General features: G+C 40.2%; 1 protein-coding gene across 1 annotated transcript in view; it reads right to left on the bottom strand.

Annotated features, from left to right (window-relative positions):
* Window positions 1-20,644, bottom strand: part of nfasca (neurofascin homolog (chicken) a) — a 141,345-nt gene that overhangs the window by 77,796 nt on the left and 42,905 nt on the right. Inside the window, exon 4 of the mRNA XM_042405501.1 lies at window positions 19,512-19,587. The gene's annotated coding sequence lies outside the window, so the exon portion shown is untranslated. The remainder of the gene's footprint in view (window positions 1-19,511; window positions 19,588-20,644) is intronic.

The raw sequence follows: 20,644 nt of genomic DNA, 5'->3' as shown, positions 1-20,644 counted from the left end.
CTCAGCAGATGGAGTCTTCCCCATTAAACTCCATCCACAGAAGAAGACTGTGAGATGCAATGTTGAAAGCTCAGGATAAAGCTAGTAAGTGGTCTTTTTTTTTGTTTGTTTCTTTGTTTCCAAGTACAAAAATGAACTTTCATGCTGTTGCTGCCTCCTAAGTTAAATGTCTAAAGTCTAAATATTTTTTGGACTTTGTTGGCCTGATAATGTTAAAGAATTTGTCATGTGGCACAAAACATCAATATCAGCCATTAAATGGCATTGACATTGATCAAACTCTAACTTCTACATTTCACCTCTAAGAAAAATGCTTCACTTCCCTTTAGATTAGCTGCAGCATTGTAAAATGTTGCTGAAACCTTCCACTGTATGTCTATTGACATTATGTGTATGTGTGAAATTAACCCTCCTTTCCTAGACAAAGCCTCCTCAATTAACCCTCAGCCCCTCTACGGAAGCAGAGCAGGGACAAAACAAAGCGGTGTCAAATTGCAAACCCAGCCCTCTGCACCGAGCACAACCTCCAGGGAAGGTAAGATGGAGGAAACAAGAATAGAGGATGGAAGGGGTGCGGGGTGAGCGAGTGGTTGCCAGGCGATACGTGTATGTATGTGGATGTCATGCTTGGAAGGAGCTGTGGCTCGATGTTGCAGAATGACCCACTTTTAATGGAAAGGGAGAGAAAGAGCGAATGGAAAGAGAGAGTGAGAGAGGAGATGAGACAAAGTGGGGATGCGGTGGGAAGATGATCAGGTTTCACTGGTTTTATTTATCGAAATGCAGTAAAGAGAAAGAGCAGGAGGGGAATGACAGGGCTGGATGGAGAGAAAGAGAGGTGATAAAAAATGAAAAAGATGGCCCTGAGGGTCATGCAAGAGGGGAGAGATGAAAAGAAAGAAACAGCAGAGAGGGGGAGCTGTAAAAAGACACAGGAGAGGAAAGGATACAGAGTTGATTGACTGTTCAAATACGTGTGTGTGTGTGTGTGTGTGTGTGTGTGTGTGTGTGTGTGTGTGTGTGCGTGTGTGTGTGTGTTTCCAGCCCTGAGGGGAAGTGCCCTGCAGCTCGATCCCAGATAAATCAATCTCAGAGTTCCCGGGGTGATGTGAGCTGAAGCACTTCCTGTGTCCACACAGCCTCTTTTACGAGGCCTCTTAATAAATGATGACCGCCACCTGCAGCAATGAGAATACACACACACACACCTGCAGGGATACCTGTGAGACTTGTCATTAGCACGGTTCGACTGATCTGGACTTGCAAGCCCAATACATTTGGACTGAAGCTGATATTTTGTGCTTTCAATCTGAATATTTTGATGGCAAAAATAAAACATTCCCAATATTGAGTGTTTGGGTGTAAAAACTGAAAAAACCTGAGCCGTTTCTTGTGTTTTCACCATACACTAGTAAAACGGAGGTGATGAGGGAACAGTGAAAAGCACAAAAAAGCAGAACCTTTGAAAATGGCAACATGTTATGTTTCGGTAAGTTGTTGTGGAAAAGAGCTAATACTATATGTCACACAGCCACATATTTTTGCCTCATCTTGTGGCTTGTTTGAACAGGAAACAGACATTTTACCAACACAATAATTACATGTGTGCGTACATTTATTAGAAAGTGGTGGTAATGTGTTGTTACTTTGTACCAAACTAATTCAAGCACTGACTACTACTACTTTTACCAGTGTTATTACTACAACTGCTACCATTGTTAATCCTATTTCTGCACTTTAATTTCCTTTCTTGGTACTCTCTACATTGAACATTTATGTCTTCTTATCTTTCATACATCATTCTTTTCATACATACATAGTAAAATTACAGCTGCTACTACTATTAACTGTGCAGAGTGAGGCGATCTTTCCTCTCCTTGTCTGATTTCCACATTTATTCTCAAAAAAAGAAGCCTTCCACCAAAAGAAACAACCCAGTCAAGCCAGCAGACAAAACATATATCTACTCTTCTACGCCAGCTACAGTCTGTGAAAAGAAACAGCAAGCAACCTTTCTCACAGTAGACATTTTGACCTTTTAAACACTTGCGTGAATACTAACACTAATCATACTTGTATTCCATTTAGGTGTTCCAAGGCTCTGCTTTTATTCATGCTGATAGACTGCTGATGCTTACTAGTAAATGGAAGAGCCATCATTAAAGCAGATCTATTATGCTTATTTCCAGCTCTATATTTTTATTCTGGGACTCCACTAGAGTCACTTTGCATGATTCACAGTCCAAAAAACTCCTTATTTATCTTATACTGACCCTTTATGCAGCCTCTCAGTTCAGCCTCCATCTGAAACAGGCAGTCTTAGCTCCTGTCTCTTTAAAGCCCCCCTCTCGATGAGCGCACTGTGTTCTGATTGGCTAGCTATCCAGAAGCCTACCGAGGGGCAGCTGTATCAGTCAGGTCAAGTTACCACAGATGCAAACCCAACATTTCCTGCTTTACTGCTTCATATTAAAAGCTTTTAAATGACCACATAATGGGAGACTATTATTGCGAAGAATTTACAGGAAATGCGTTCCTTACCGAATTAGCAGACCTTCATTAGCAACACTAAAAAACAGAGATATTTGGAGCTCTTTGTTGAGCGATCAGTTAGAAATAATGCAGGGAGGAATAGTACAAGCAGAAACAGCCACAGTGATGATGATGTTTGATGAAGAGCTACAGACAACTAGTACACCTCCAACAGGTAAACTACTTGCCTGCTGTGTAAAGGAAAAACACTCACAGCGTGCCAGCTCGACTCAAGTCATGGCTCGGTGTGACTACCCCCCCAAAAAATGGAAAAACGCCATAATGTTAGCAGAGCAGGTTCCTTTTAATGTTATGAGTTATATTTGTGCTTATCTTGCTGTGATGAGTCAAAATGTCCTTCATGAGAATGATCTATTACAGCTTATAATTGCAGATGACAAACACAACAGTGGTGTGAGGCATTAAGGGACAGTAGGCAATGAGTCAACACTACAATCACTGGAATGATAAATATCACATCAGTCCTATTGCATCATATCCATCATATCAGATACTAGTTTTTAATAAAAGAGAAATATCGGCCATGAACTCTGTATAAGTCCAACCCGTATTAGCAATTTTGTGTCTCCCATATACTGTATATTTATACACACACACACACACACACACACACACAAAACAATTCACACATGAAAAAACAAGCCGAGCAGACAACAAGACCACATCATGTCAAGCCATCCAAATCCTCTGCAGCTCATCCAGAACTGTGAACCAAAGTCAGCTCATACTGTCTGAACAGGAAATACAAGAGGCGGGGGGACCCCAATCAGTTTGTTACCCCCTGTCAGTTTCAACCCATCAAGTCCACAAAGACAGGATGGAGGCAGGCAGACAGTAGAGGGAGGCTGGGGGGAGGAGAGACAACGGGGAAAGAGGTTAAAGACGCAGGCAGATAGAGATCAGCAGACAAAACGAGGAAATAGAAAAACAACAGAGAGACAGAGAAGATGTGGTGTTAGAGGACAGAGGAAGAACTGAAAAAGAAATAGATGGAAGTGACACACAAAGATGGAGTTCTGAATGGTGGATATTGGGTATTATCTTGGATATTATATTGGATATTGGCAGATATTATCATGTATTTGAGTACCTCTGCATCTACAATTTAAAAAAAAACGTACAGATCCGAAAGTGCATTTAAGGGAAAGTCACTAATTCAATGTGAATGAGGTGTGTTCCATAGCTGCAGAAAAGTGAACAGACTTGACACATAACCTGACATAATAAGGAGGAAACAGAGAGAGATGAATAAGATTGTAGAGATGTTGTTGTTGAGATGAAGAATGAAACTGAGAGAAAAGAAAAAACGAAGAGGTGCAAATAAGACAGGAGTGGTCATAACATGCCAGAAGTTGTAACACTGCCTAAGAAAGGAGTAGGAAGGTCAGTCTCCCGTCTAACACACATTAGTCCATCCTAGTGTGTGTTAGTGGGAGAGACACATACACACACACACACACACACACACACACACACACACACACACACACAAAGGCATGTGTTGAAACAGATGAATACATACGTGAATAAAGACCACAATACATGGCTCTAAAGGCCTGCTCATCTGCCCAATCATACTTCATATCAAGTAACAGCCATTGACCACTAATATTAGATAATAATCATTATTAGGGGTGGGGTGAGGGTGGGTGGGGGGGTTGATTGTCAAAGGTTACTCAAAGGTTTAAAGCTGGTGATATCCTTTATATTGGTATCGTCAACAAATCCCATTAAAGACCAAAACCATCAATGTGTTAGCTTATCTCTCAATACTACAAACCCATTCATCCCTACTGAAGACTTTTACCTCTAAAAAGGCTCAGGATTGGTGGTTTTTACCAAACGTTTTTCAATTGGAGGAAACATTTGCTTGGAACATTTTCAGTTGCAGATTAAAGGTACCAGTGTTTTTGACCACTAGTAGCACTATGGAGCAATATTTTATGAGTGGGTCCTCGTATTGTTAGTTCTCATGCACCCACAGAAGGGCACACAAAAGAGCATGCAAGTGATGCAATACACATTCCTGCCTATGATTTCACATTATTCCACAGATCCACGGGTGGCGGTAGCATGCAAATTAACACAGCAATGCAGCAGAAAAGGCAAGAATTTGAAGAAGTTGACTGCAAGCAAGTAAACATGGACGTAAATAAAACATAGAACATCTACAGTACATTACAGTATCCTTTCAACAAAAATCACCAGGACCTGTTTGCAGCAAGGCTTCCTGACAGTTTTCTTCTTTGGTGTGTTTCTACATGACTTAACAAAGAACCCTCCTCCTCCGTACTTCATCTGAAATATTGAAGACCTCCTGCTGACATCCAAATCACACTAAAGACATCCCCTCTCACCTTTGTCACGACATCATGTATTCATGACATACAAAGAGACCATTTAGTGATCCCTCCAGGCACACTGTTCACAATCAAAAACCACACCCACCCACTGGGACCTGGCAGCCACCCAAATATGCTCAGCAGCACTACAAATGGTTTTCAAGAATTGTTTTTTTTTTCAAATCGAACAACAAAACAACGTTAAATTCACAAGACCACACATTATTGACCATTTATTATATGATCCTGACCAAGGCAATGTCATATTTTTGTGTTATTTCACATAACCATTGCCATTATGTTTCAACATCAAATGATGCTCATTATATTGTATAGCATTTAGCTTGGAATCCACACGAGCAGGTCATCAAACAGCACTACTAGTGACTCAGTGAGCGTGCACTGTAGCAGATGAGAGGGCTGCAGCCAGCTGGAGGTTAAATAAATGTTAGGTCGGCTCTGAGGGCTCAGCCAGAGGCTTATGACAGGACCACTGCAGCTCTGCTCCACTGGAAATGGCTCATTAGAGCTGAATCATCACTGCAGCCTGCCTACCTGTGTGTGTGTGTGTGTGTGTGTGTGTGTGTGTGTGTGTGTGTGTGTGTGTGTGTGTGTGTGTGTGTGTGTGTGTCCTGAAAGGACAAAATATTGTCCGACTAGGAGACCAATGCACATATAAAGGCTGATTATGACACTGATATAGCATTACAAATTATTTTTAAGATTATAATGAGTATGTACTGGTGATTGCGAACAGAGCAGGTCAGCATAAACAAATTGACATTATGTTGTAGTATACTGGAGTTTAGGGTTAGAATATTTTGCCTCCTGAATAAGCATAAGACCAGCCTTTAGACAAATAAGAATGTGATCCTGTAGTTTGTGCTGGTTTACAACTGAAATCTGAATGGAAACAACTGTGGTTTGGATACGGTTAAGGTATGGCTACAGTTAAAATAGTGAGGTTAGGGAAGGTTAGGAAAAGATTGGATAAAGGTGAAAAAATTACATTACACGTTGGTCTCGGATGGGACACCAGCTCCTGGCTCTGGCATGAAAGTCAAATGTGCTACGTACCCATCTACTTCCCGGCATTTCCCATCTATACTTTCTGTCTTGCTAAATAACTACTTCCTGCATTGGCACTGAATGTTGGCAGTGGCATAACTTGTGCACTGCAGAATCACCCAGCAGGGACATAATTCTTAGGGGTGCTGGGTGGGGAAAAGTGAAAAAGCAGTGACAAAGCAGCATTTCCCCCTCCCACATTACCACTGAGGTGCCCTTGAGCACAACTGCTCCAGTGGAGCTGCTCAGCGGCCGGCAGATCAGACAGTGGTTGTCTCGCAGGAGACCTTCAGCTGCAGACTGTCTGCTGTCCAGCTCGCTCTCTCCCCTCTCCTCCTCAGTCTTTCTCTCTCAACTCAACCAGTCAAGGCAGATGGCTGCCCACATAGAGTCTGGTTCTGCTTGAGGTTTCTTCCCATTAAGGGGGAGTTCTTCCTTGCTGCTGTCACCAAGTGCTTGCTCATGGGGGAATGTTGGGTCTCAGTAAATTAAAGAGTACAGTTGTGATTTGGCACTATATAAATAAAACTGACTTGACTTGTACTGCAGAGCCTCTAGGTGTGAATGTGTGAAACTGTGTGAATGTGATCAGAGTGTTCCTGTAAAAGATAGGCTTCCTCTCAGTGAAATATCCCTGAATAAATACATTTAAAAAAAATCCACTGCACATATCATGAAACAGAACAACAGCATATCCTCACATTGGAGAAGCTGGAAACAGGAAATGTTTGGGGCTTTTCTTGACAATTGACTTCAATTATTAAATATCAGAAGTGATAGAAGTTCATTTTCTGTCAATTTACTTGTTGATTAATCAAGTTTTTTTCAGCTCTACTGGATACTATAGTATCGTACAATGGAAAGAAATGGCTGCCTGGAGGGTAGAACATCCATATAATGTCTGTAGCTCAGGTGGCAGGTTAGTGCAGTGCAGGTGTCCTTGAAAAAGACTCCAGATTGCTGCCAGTGTAAGTGTATGGCAAACAGGTGATTTGCTTTAGACAAAAGATGCTTTAAAATGTGACATGGAGATGGGAATAAACATGCAGAAACAGGTGAATGGCTCTTTCGAGATTAAGGTTTGGGTTCAGAATTTGTTTTAATTTAATGTTAAGAAATGAGCCGTCGATGGCAGGCCCTCACATATATAGTAATACAAGAATATGTGTGTGTGAGTGTGTGTGTTTTTGTCCAGAGGTAATGTTCCTTTGTGCCAGCCAAAATAAATGAAAGGGTACAGTCTAGCCCTCTGTCTCTCACTCCATCTATCTCTTCCTCTCTATCTCCCTCAACCCCCCACCGCTACTCACACTCCCCATCTTGTTTTAAATTGCCTCTCCCTCTCTCTCTCTCCCTATCCTCCTCCTCTCCTCTATTCTCATCTCTGTCAATCTTTTGTTCTCATTGCAAACATGATCTCATCATATTTGACCGTTGTTTGTCTCCATCTAATGCAAAACTCCTTTTCAATCTTTCTCTTTTTAACTAATTTCATTACTCCATTTTTTAGCGTATTACTTCTACTTGTCCATGTCCTCTCTTATCAGCTTATCACTCCCTCTGTTCTTTCACTCACTCCTCTCCTCACTTCCATGTTTCCATCCATCCTATCTTTTCCTCCATGCCTCCATCACCCGCTGAAGCAATGTTGGTCACTATGCCACCTCATTAGCACATCTGGATCTCACTTTGTGCTCCTCCAACCCCCCCACTCACCCCCTTTCCTCCATCCCTCCTCCTTTTTCAACTTACTCCTTTCTCCACCACCTCCATTCCACCTCGTCCAATGAGAAAACTCCCCGGTCGCCAGGGCTCCCTAGCAACAGCCCCACAAGGGGAAGGAGGGATGAAAGTGGGGGGAGGAAGGAGGAGGGAGATATGATGGGGGGGGGTGTAAGAAGGGATGAAGATGAGGAGGAGGAGGTGAATGGGGAGACCAACACTGGCGGGAGTGTGAGGCTGGAGGTGTGTTTGCCATTATCAAAGCCCTGCATCTGAGGAGTGTGTGTGTGTATAAAGGAGAGAGACAGGAAGAACATACAGGCCTGAAAGGGATGAAGCAAAAGTGCAATCACTGTGTTTTATCTATGTGTGTGTGTGTGTGTGTGTGTGTGTGTGTGTGTGTGTGTGTGTGTGTGTGTGTGTGTGTGTGTGTGTGTGTGTGCGTGTGTGTGCGTGTTTTAATGCAAAAAAGCTGAATTCACAGAACAAAAAACAGTACTGTATAATCCAGAGGGCATCATTTCAAAGTCTGGCCACCAGCTGGATTGTGTTTGTGTGTGTGTGTGTGTGTGTGTACATGCATCCTAGACCTGACTCAAGGAACAAGGTGCACCCAATTGTATAATATATTATTACATATAATATAATAATAATACCCCACAGTCATATTTCATCACCTAGCTAACACTCTCTGTCTTAATCTAACTGTGTACACACAAAAACAAAAAACTCTCTCAATAAAAAGCCAGTCTCTATACTTTATATTCTAATTAATTTTAAAAAACAGCCTAATAGCAAAGTCAAAGACAAAAACAAGAGTCTGCCTTGTAAGCTCCCAAGTGACTTACTGAGAGAATGAATAAACATGAATCTAGCGTGGTGCTGTCTAAACTAGACACTCATAAGAGGCGTGTGGTACAAAAATGTCCTTTCATGTTTAAACACTACAATAGCTGACCTGGTCCTTCTATCAGATTGGAAAAGATCATAGTGCAAAGACTAACGGCAGTAAGCCACTGTCAGTCACCTCCAGCTAAATAGCTCACATGTGATGTAAATATACTGTATGAAGTAGACAATTCTGACTCTCTGATAGCTGTTTTGGAGCTTTCAGCAGCTCTGAAAGCTGCTGATAGAGTTTTGTTTTGATAGTAAGCAGCCAGCAGCTTGGCATAAAGCTGAAGCCAGTTTGGAAGTATGTTCAACTTCTCTCTCAGTGCATGTATTGCATGTATGGCATCTGCATGTATGACCACATGTCCATGTATGCAGACCATGGATGTAGTAGAGGTGGAAATCATGAATCACTTTACTGACTCCAATCACTTCATTCGGTTCTATTCCAAGACTCGTAGACACTATGTAGTTTGTTCACTCTTTTCCTGAGCTCAGTGGCATCAGCATCAGCATTCAGATACACTTCTGTACATACGTTGGTAAATGAACACATCACTGTTCAAATGTACTTCAGTACGTACATCAGTAAGTGAATGCCACACTGTTCATATCGCCTGACGTCCAGTGCTGATTCTGGCTGACTTCACTTCAGTCATATGTTCAGTCTGTTGCAGTCCAAGCTGCCATATTCGGTTCAGTGCAATATCATGCTATACAAGCACTGCACATAAGTCTGCACAAATCTGCAAACTGCCCATTCAATCGATCCCTGTACACTCACAAACATGATAGAGGCAATACAAAGTCATTATGCAAGCAATATCAGGCTGATAATAATACTTCTAATAATATCAATGCTCGTTTCAGACTAACAAGACAACTCAAACACTTGACTTCCTCTGACACACACAAACATACGGTACATTGATGTGACGTGTGCATGTGTGTGTGATTCCTCGGTGGACTACTGAGGTCATGTGTAGGGCTTCCATTAATATGTCATGAGGAGGCTTCATGCAGCTCCTTCATGCAGGGCACACCTTTTGTCTGCTTTAAAGGACTGTTCCACTGTAAATATGGTGTTCACCCTTCCTCTGTACACCTATCCTGATTTTTACGGTTTTATCTGTAGACATTTTGGCAATTTCTCCACAAACTTGCTTTTACTATGAACAGAACTTCTTTCAGCTTCTTTCTTTTTTCTTGCAATTTACTGTAATTCTTCTACTTCTAAACTTTGCAAAAACTTCTCTCACATTTGGGAGTAGGTTATCTCCAGGGCTGTGGCATTCTGCTAGAAAAATGTTCTGTTAATCTTGTTAATGTAAATATTTTTTAAAAATAACAATAGATAAAATAATATAAAGAAAATGAAAAATAATAACAAGCAAAACTTGAACCACACTGAAACTAGGGCTGCAAGTAATAATCATTTTGGATATAAAATTTCAGAAAATAATGAAAATACCTGTAATTTCCCAAACTCATCTTTAAATGTCTTCTTTTGTTTGAACAAAACCAAAATATCTTCTGTTTACCGTCATGTATGAAAAAGAACAGCATTAGATCATCACATTTGAAAGACTAAAACCAGCAAAAAGTTTTGGCATATTTTCTTAAACTAAAACTGATTACCAAAATAGTTGGTGATTATTTTTTCTGTTTGTCTGTTTTTCTGTCTCGAGTTGTAGTAGTTGCAGGTCTATCTCTAACTAAAACACTTCCTTAAATTGCTTTTTCCTCACATTTCTCTGTGTGAAACACATTGTGTGTGTGTGTGTGTGTGCATGTGCACATATGTGCGTGCGTGTATGCATCCATGTGTGTCTGTATGTGTGCATGCAGTTTGGTAAGCTACCAGGCCTAATTTGACAGCATGGGCCCATCTGCCTTGAGGTTACCACGGTGATTTAAGTCATTTTGCCATTGGCTGGTCTGCCGCAGCCTCACACACACACACACACACACACACACACACACACACACACACACACACACACACACACACACACACAGTTGTCCTTTCCCATTTTTCTTCCATAATTATACCATTACCAAATTTCATTTACTCAGGTCTCTTTTCCCTCTTTTCCTCCCCCTATCTGGTCTTTTTCTCCTCCTTTCTTGTCTTGCAAAATGACATTAAGTCTATTATCGAGTGTGTGTCCACCTATAAGGACAGAGTGAACAGAAACCTCCCTGTCCTCCATCTCTCTGTCTATTCATTCATTATGTAGGATGATATTACATCTGTCCTTCCCATCTCTCCCTCATGTCTTCCTTTAGAAAACACAGCTGGTCAGAGTTGAGTCTCTCATTTTCATGAGCAGATGAGCAGACTTCACTGTCCTTTTCATTAACCTTCCCCTCTCTCTTTTCTCATCATGTTGTCATACTCTTTTTAATCCTTTTTTACATCATGTTTGCTCTATAATATATAGATAATATAAAGAATATTTCAACTTTAAAATAGTGAAGCAGCATGTTTCCTCTTTGTTTCAGGTCCTCGTGTCCTTCTCTGGCTTTTTCTTGACATAACAACAGCTCTGTGTGTCCGTGTGTGTATGTGTGAATGCATGTGTGTGCATGCACGTGTAAACAGTGTGAGGAAACCCCCCCCCCCCCATGTCCCATGGGGACCATGGTGTTAAAATGACTGACATGTCAGTGTGCGAGTTTGTGTCAGTGATTATTGCTCTGGTGGAGTGGTTAAAAGGTGTGATAAAGTGTGCCTTTGTATGTCTGTGTGTGTGTGTGTGTGTGTGTGTGGGTGGGGGACACACATTGAAAGGGATTAGGCAGGATGATGGTGTGTGTGTGTGCATGTGTGTGCGCATGCTTTTGTAAGAGTGAATGTCGTTTTGTTGGGTTTTTTTTTTTTTTGCTGAGTCTGTAAGTGTGTGTGTGTGTGCTTATAAAATATCACAAGGGCTGGTTGAGAGCATGGAGCTGCTGACAAATCTAATTAACACGTTGGCGATATCTATCAAGTACAAAGTACACACACACACTCATCCTTCCCTCTGAGGAGACAGAAAGGACTGTACATTTTTTTTTTAGTATTCAACACTTTCTTTTTTTAAAAGAAAGCAAAGAGTGTTAAATACAGAACAGAGTAAATAAATACATTATAGTTACAAAGCACTCAAACAGAATATTATATAAAAACACTGAAACATTGAAATGATCATCTTAGGAAAAATCCAGCGATGCCAGCAACAACATTAAAATCCTGAAGGTAACAATAAGTCAGTGAACAGAGGCTACAGAGACTACATCTAAACTAACCCCTCATGTCCACTTAATGCAGCTGCTGAATGACTGAAACATCAAACCAATAAGAAAATGCCTCTTCTCCTCATCTCCTCTTCTTTGTTCTCCGTCGGTGGACACACTGCAAACTGAGATGTCAACCAAATCTCTATTTAATAATCCCAAATGTTGTCTGACAAACAATTCAAATGAATGATCACAGAGTGGGTTAGAAGCAACAGAAAGCTGACTTCTCAGCCACCAGTGTCTGACCAGGTGTCTGATAGTTTTCAGGTTTATTCACTCTGGATATAGTTTTGGAGCTCTGTTTTTGGGTGTGAAAACCACTGGCTTGGTGTGGATGGAAAGAAAAAAATGATATGTTTTCAGTTTTGCTTGCTTAATGTGGTTGTAGTCTAAAACTGACATATTATGTAATCTCTGTCTTGTTTTTCATTAAATGTCACTCTTCAGATCCTTGAGCAGTTGGAGCAGAGCTGCTGCAGACATACAGGGCTTGGTCTTATGGCAAAATAGCATGGTCATCTTTATACAGAAGGTAAGGTGGAAATAAGGGCCTGATTTTTGTTACGTTTCTTGGATGCAAAAAAAAAAAATCATATTGAGCTTTTTATTTCAGATAATGTTCAAAAATGTAAATGTTCAGTACAGTTATTGTCATGCTTCTAAAGTCTACTTCAGCTGGATGTGCAGGATAGTTATCACTTCCAAAGACAAGGAATCTTCACTTTTTGTAATTTTTCTGAACTTTGGCAGATGAGCAGAGAGCAGCTGTTTACATCTGTGTTGGCAGTTATGCTAGGTTATTGACGCACTTTTTACATATGCGAGTGTGTCATGCTCATGAACCATTTAACATGCTATATACCAACCACAAGCAACACAATATATCTGAAAGGGGAGGGTGGACTAAAACTTCAGTCTATTGTTAAGTGCCTTACAATATTCTACAGTGGACTACAACAGTGGAATGATGTGGGAACGTGTCCACAGAGAACAGAAGTGTACCAAGAACTGACCCCTGCGGTACACCACACATTTCAGGAGCTGCTGAAGAACCACGAGACATCTCATTTTCTAGCAGTATATTAAATGTATCACTGATATACACTCCTATTAATCTACTTTGTTCTTAATCGTTTTCCAGTGTCGTCAAGAAATGCAAACACATGTGGTGGATAGATACATAAACTAATGCAGACACGTCCCTATCCACGTGTCATATTCTGGTAAGTGGGTAAAATTCAAATGAGAGAGGATCAAATGCAGCCTGTTCCAGCTGCAGCGCTGGTCACAAATTAAAGGGACTATTTCACGAGTGAGTGGAGCAATGGCCAGTGGTAAGCTGAGCCCTGAGTCCTTACCAATCAAGAGAATCATTGAGTGGAAAAATACATGAGAACAAGTCACCCCCAGATTGCATTTTCAGATTGAGGGCATCCATCAGACCATTTACTATTCTGGATTTATGACACATTTAAACAGAGGTACATACACACACAGTGGAACAGCTGATTTACTGTGTTTCATTATTTACAATAGTAATCTTCAAGTTTCCTTATGTTGATTTTGTCTCAATCCCTGGTTGAAAGCATTCACTACCATGGTGCAAGTCACCTTTTAAAGTGTATTTTCAGTCATGGTGGATATCACTCACTCAAACTCAACAACCCAGGCCTCTGTGTGTGTGTTTGTGTGTGATTATGTGTGTGCAGCCCATGAGATTGTCTTCATCGTGCTGCCTTTGACCCGAACTTTGATAATTAACATCAATCATATATATTTTTTGTCATTTTACATAAAGCCTTTTGCTCATGTAGTGTACCATTTGGCTTATTTTCCAGTTCTTCAGTTCCAGCAGCAACTGCCCTGCCATGTGAGCTTGTGAAGTGTGGTAGGTGTATCTTTTCACTGGGACAGGCTAGTCTTTATGCTAAGCTAGGCTAACCAGATCCAGATTCCAGCTCCACTTAACACACAGACATGAGAGTGCCATCCATCTATTCATCTAACTCTGCAAGATTAGTAAGTTATCTTAACTTGAAACCAAATTCTTTTGGGACAACTTGGACTTCTTCTATAGTTCTATTTAAAAAATGGCTAATTGACAATCATAAATGGGCTTCCCAGCCATTAAATGTGTTGTGTCTGTGCATGTTCACCTTGTGTTACATGTGAAGAAAGTACAAATAGCAGCAGACAGTTCTAAACTGACAGCCAACACACACACACACACACACACACACACACACACAAACACACATACGCTCTGTGACATGGTGGTTAATGTAGGTTACCACCTCTCCTTCCAGAGCATTTCTGTGTGAGTGTTAGTCTCTGGTAGTGTGTCTTAGTGCAGCAGACAGATCTATCCCTGAGCCTAATATCACACACACACAGATGGATGCTTGTGCAGTAATGTAGGTTAAGTACCTGGCTCATGGGCACAACATCTGTATTCCCACCTGGAATCAGCCAAGTCTGGGTCTTGACCTTCTTTACCATCATCCTCCTCTCACTCATTTTAACCCCTTATTAACCTCTTCTTTTTACATTTTTATATTCACTGTCTAGATTTCTGTACATATTAGTATGAATATTTTCCCTCTGATGAAATGCAGATTTTTTAGAACAACTTACATAAGACGGCCAACACAACACAAGACAAGTGTCACAATGTCAGAAACATGCGTACCCATCATCAAATCATACAAATCCTGTCACATTTCTCGTGTCTTGCCTTGGCGTCAGTATATTTAATTTCTGATCTTGACATGTCAAGCTTTGTTTTGTCAGTGAACACAGGAAGAAATAATTAATAGATGATAAAAGTTAGAATATTTTTACCTACTTGCACTGAAAAACTGCAATTCACTTCTACCAGCAGTAAGCACTAGAGAGTAAAGACCTGCAACCCAAAGCATCCTCTGTTCTGTTCATGTGAACTAAACCATCAGCACACAAGATCATCTTCAGCTTTCTGGTTCCTGCTAAACTTTACATGCAGCTTTCAGGCAGAATATTTCATGACAGAAACTTGGTTTCTGCTGCATGCCATGTTTTGTTTTGTTTAGTTTTTTTCTAAAATATTCTGCTGATGAGGGCTTATCCAGCGCGATCTGGCACACTTGCACATGTGCACACACACACACACACACACACACACACACACACACACATAGACGCACACTTTGAGCCAGCAGATTATCTGGACATGGCAGAAGAGGGTTCATCTAGAGCTAAATCTCTATGATTACGTAAATATAACAGCCAAAGCAGCAGCAATGGAGAAGAAATACAAGAATACAATATGTTTCTGTAATCTTTCTGTAATATATATTTAATGTAATATATTAATATATTAATATAATGGGGGAAAAACTAAAAAACTACAACTACTCATCTTGACTGTATCCTGTTATTATTTTCTGTTCTAAGACATCAAACAGTTGTAATTTAATCTCAAAATAAGAAAAAGACATCATTTGTTATTTAAAAAACTGCTGATTTTACTGTGTAGTGCCAATTTCAATCTGACTCAAAAATGAGTTACTGATATGAGAGTCCTGAATATCATGTTTTTAGGAACTTTTTTTCTTGATATTTAAAAAAATCTGCACCTCCCTCCACCAGACCTTCTGTTTACATACAGTAAACCTGGTACCTCGCTACATTTATGTAATGTTCTTGACATGTTAACACATTTGTTATCTCAAGTTCTCTTTGATGGATAGACAGCACATATTGTCCATCCATGTCCTCTTCAGGACACCCAGGAACGGGTCCACAATCGATTTTTCTTTTCAGAACACAAGACTGCCAGCATCACACATCGCATTTCTATAGCCGTGATTGATATTTTCTTGACCCTCATCCTCAACAACCTATGAACTCGCAAAAGGTCGTGAACAATGATTGGTCAGGGTCATATTTGTAGTGTTGTCAAGAAGTCAATTTTGGCACTATGATTGCCTAATCTGAAGATGTTAATATTGTATTTAATTTATTTTTTATTGTCATTTATTACTAAAGTAGCAATTTATTCAGTTTTTACTTACTAGTCTAATTTTAATGTGATACCTCGAAGTAACAAACATGAGTCTTAAGGCAAAGAAACTGTCTTAGGGTATCAACTAATGATCATTTTAATTAATCTAGCAATTATTTTTACAATTAATCAGTTAATTGGTATATTAAATGTCCGGAAATGTCAATGATAAGTTCTCGTGGCAAAGTCTTCAAAATGCTTGTTTGTCCAACCTCCATAGTCTAAACCCTGAAGATAAGCAATTCAAAATAATATAGCATCTAACCACTAGTATGAGACAGAACATGGTTAAATGCACACATTCACTATCCTGTCTTTACCCTACACTACATGCAGGTAACATTACTAAACTGCCTGAGCACTGCAGCCTGATCCTGAATGTATCTTGCTAATGTTTAATATTTGTGTTTGAACATGCACTGTGACATGCAGTTGAGAGGTGGAGGCTGCACCTCTTCTCACATTTCATCTTGTTTTTCCACAGCAAATATAATAAAGTCTCTCGGTAATGATTTACTGATGTCAAAATGATCCACAAGACAACTATAAATCAAATTCACATCCATTCCTCTGCTTCCCAACAACAACAACATGATTGGCATCAGATAAATGGCCTTTAGCATTGTTCTTTCTAGAAAAAAAGCCATGTAACGTGGGTAGATCACAGAGTGACAATTTGTTCTGATCTTTTCCCTTTGGCAACGGAGAGAAGGGGGGTGGAGAGAGAGGGAGAGATAGAGAAAGGGGGATGGGATGGTTAGTATGAGACCACCAAATATTTGCAATGAAAGGCCCGTCATTGTCCATTAGGGTCTCTCTCTCTCTCTCTCTCTCTCTCTCTCTCTCTCTCTCTTCCTGTTTTCTGGGTGCATTAACCTCTTCTTCACATTGCTTCAGAACAAAGAACGGACTGTATGTGTGCATATGTGTGTGTGTGTGGGGGTGTTTGTGAGCTTGTGTTTATGTGTATTTGATGCTCTGGCACTCCCACATACTGTCCACCCTCCTGCATCCTTCAACAAACACTTGTCCACATCACAACACAGACACACACCTGCACATGGAAAAAAAAACACTTGAAATGTAATAATCCTCCCACTTGCATCAGTCACACACACACACACATGAATAAACATGTGTGACAAAGCTAATAAATGTGTGTTAAGTGTTCAAATCCTCCCACATATGCAACAAACACACAGCATGTTCAGATAGCCTTCGTCATCACAGCCATTTAGGTCTCCTACACACACACCCATACACACACACACACACACACACACACTCATTGCACACAGGTATACAGTCTGGTCAGGCCATGAGGCAAAGACAAGTTCTACTAATAGAGAGACAGACAATCTTTCCTCACTGAATATTTCCACTAAAATAAAACGTTACCTTTCTTATTGATCAGACCTCAGTGGAGGTCAAAGGTCATAATATGTCCTCATGTTACCCTGTTTTAGTTGAGCCAACAAGCATCCATACGATCAAACGACTCCCTGCTCCATACATATTCTACACTTAACATTATAAATAAATTAATAGCATGTGACTTTTTAATGACTTTGTCTAAATATAGGCACAGACTTGACACTGAATTGTACTGAAGGACACATTCCAACATGTTCTTTGCTGATGTGTGCACAAGCAAACCAAATCTTCACAACAATACAATCAACACTTACAGTGCATGGTATGTTCTGTACCTGACCATCTTACTGGTTTTCTCTGGATGTCCAGCGGCATATAGACAGACAGAATAGTTAGTTTCTAATGAGTCAGTGAGCTGAGCAGTAAAAATGATCCCATACATGATGTTAATATTATTTTGGCTGTGCACAAGAATGTCATATAATGTATCATATAATAAATAGACAGCAGCTGAGAAAGCCTATGTTCAAAGTTTGTGGCATCAAACCATAACTTGGAAGATTTTACTCTGAAAAAAACATCCACAGGAAATGGATTCAGGCCAGAACAAGACTATTATCAGACCAATCAGAGTCTACTGGGAGTGTTTACAGTAGATGACATGACTTGTGAAGTCTCAAAACTCCCAAACAAAATATTTCAACTGCGTATTAAGAATATAAAAGAAGCATGACACTAGAGCAGTATGTCCTATGTTTTAGTTCTGATGGATATTATAGGATATGACTACATTTCCACAACAGCAATCATGTTTTTCTATTTTGTAATCAGAAGCACAAACCAATGACAGCCCAATGAGTAGTGCATTCATCCAACTAGGTGAAAGAAGGGTTGATGTTCACGTGTGACTGAAGAAGACAACTGTATCTATTGTACAGCAGACTAGAAATGGCGTCAGTGCCAAGCTAATTCATCCATGACATGTCTATTGAGCCTTGCCAGACCACATTAAGCCAAATACAAACTGGTAAAAGGCTGCAGTCATTTAGTGATGACATAGTATTCTAGTATGGCAGATTTGTTTTCAAATGTAGATGACTATGACATAGTAAATTTACTGTAGCTCCAGGTTCTTCTGCAAAGTTTAGCTTGACAAGAGTCAGGTGGGTCATGAACTCTGACAAGCCGGAGTTCACTAGTATAAGACAGATAACTAATATCAGTCCCTGGTGACATCACACAAGACGTATTGTTGCAAATGTAGGAGCTGAGGCTAATTCTACTCATACAGATTCCAAACTGCAAAATTCTAAAAATAAAAGAGAAAGACAGAAAAAGATGGAAATGCAGACAGACAGGCAGCCATAAGACTGTTTGCACCCAATGAGGTAATGTGTGTGCATGTGTGTGTGTGTGTGCGTGTGTGTGTGTGTGTGTGTGTGTGTGTGTGTGTGTGTGTGTGTGCAGGGCTAGCAGTATAGACAGATGTAACCACATGTCTCTTCATTTTAACAGCCTGAACAATCAATGAAACGACCAACATAGAGACATTTAAAAAAAAAAGCTTCAAGCCAGTACAATACACAAAAAACACCTCGAGTACAAATACGCCACAATCCACAATGACATGAACTCTAGTAAAGCACATGCCATGCAGCATAACTGATCAGTGAATTAATCAAAGTTTCACAACGGCACACACTCACACAAAGACAGCAGCACCAGCCCTTATTATATTATTATAATATCTTTTTTTATATGAGGAGTTCAGCTTTGTCTCTTTCCAGCGGTAACAATGAAGAATCAAAGCAGGGACAGAAAAAGAGTGAACAAAACGAGTGACAAAGGCTTTGAGCTGTACGGGATTCAAACCCGCGGTAAAGTACAGAACACTGTATTCTGTTTAATGCTCAAAGACAGTAAAATGACTACTATTACAGCCTTTGAAATACAATCTGAGATCATGCCAATGAAGTACCTTTATGATGCTTTAAAGTATATAATAAAAAAATCAGTTCAAGTAGTTGTTTCCCATATACAGTTTTCTACTTCACATATATACACAAAAATGGTGTTAACTGTAAGTTTGACATTCAGATTGTTGCCTGAAAAGGTTGCTAAACTCCACTTCTGTAGGGGAATAAAAGTGGAAAACTGAATTAAAGTGGATTTTCTCCCCTTTACACACACACACACACATGCATAGACACACACACACACATATATCTCAGTACCTCTCTCAGTGCAGCTCTTGCGTCCAGGTAACAAGCAGTGCTGGCTGAGTGTGTTGTATCTCCATCTCTATCAATCCTTCAGCATCCAAGGAAGCCGACAGACAACAGAAAACACAAAGACTGAGCGACTGTCAGTCAAATCCGTTAGAAAGACACAAACAGGACAGATGAAACGGCTGTAAAAATGCAGGAAAACACTACTCTCGATCCATCTCTTTCATTCAGTCTGTTCTCTTCTTCCTCACTCTCTCTGTCCCTTTCTCTCTCTCTCTCCCTCTCTCTGAGCTCTCGCTGTCTCTCAGTTCGTACACTCTCTCTCTCTCTCTCCCTCTCACACACTGATTCTCCATCTGTCACCGCCCCTCTCCTTCACCCCTCCCACCTCATACATTATTAATAAGCCCCAGACACACACACACACACACACACACACACACACACACACACACACGGCCCGCTGCTGTCAAACACACTCACACGCACACATGTTAAAAGCTATGCACAACTGTCCCACACACAGATGCAAAGCAAATACATGTTACTTGGTTTTCTAATTGGAATTTTTATGAGCTTAAACATCCAACTGTACGAACAAGAAGAAAAACATTTTTGAGTGGGGTTAGGGTTAGGGTTAGGGTTAGGGTTAGGTCTTGGGTTAGGGTTAGGGTTAGGGTTAGGGGACTTTAACAATACCGTACTAACATTCACTATTGCAGTATAAGTAAAGTTGCACTATGAAAATGGAGAAGGAAAATAAAGAGTGGAGAGTAGTACAACAGCTCTGACAAAAACATTCAAAATGATCATTTCTTTTTTTTGAAAATGATAATTTCTTTTTCACATGTAAAATCAGTGGTAGTACTCCAGGGTCTGTCATGTCTGCTCACATTACCTGGAATCATTTCATTAGGACAAACTTGTGAGTTGTGCACTAGTAAGTGAGAAAAGTATTACTAAAGAAACAAACAATGAGGAGAAAAAAAAGCATTTTGGTGTCTTATAAATAAAAAAGCACGATTGTTAAAAGCACAAGAACAAATCAAGACAAGGAAACATCAATAAGACGCCTTTGACATCTGCTACATGTAAAATAGCAAACTATGAGATTCATAAATAGTGTGTACTTTACAGCA

The sequence above is a fragment of the Thunnus maccoyii genome, chromosome 3 (genome assembly GCF_910596095.1).
Source record: "Thunnus maccoyii chromosome 3, fThuMac1.1, whole genome shotgun sequence".
Lineage (NCBI taxonomy): Eukaryota > Metazoa > Chordata > Actinopteri > Scombriformes > Scombridae > Thunnus > Thunnus maccoyii.
This window is presented reverse-complemented; position numbering and strand designations above follow the sequence as displayed.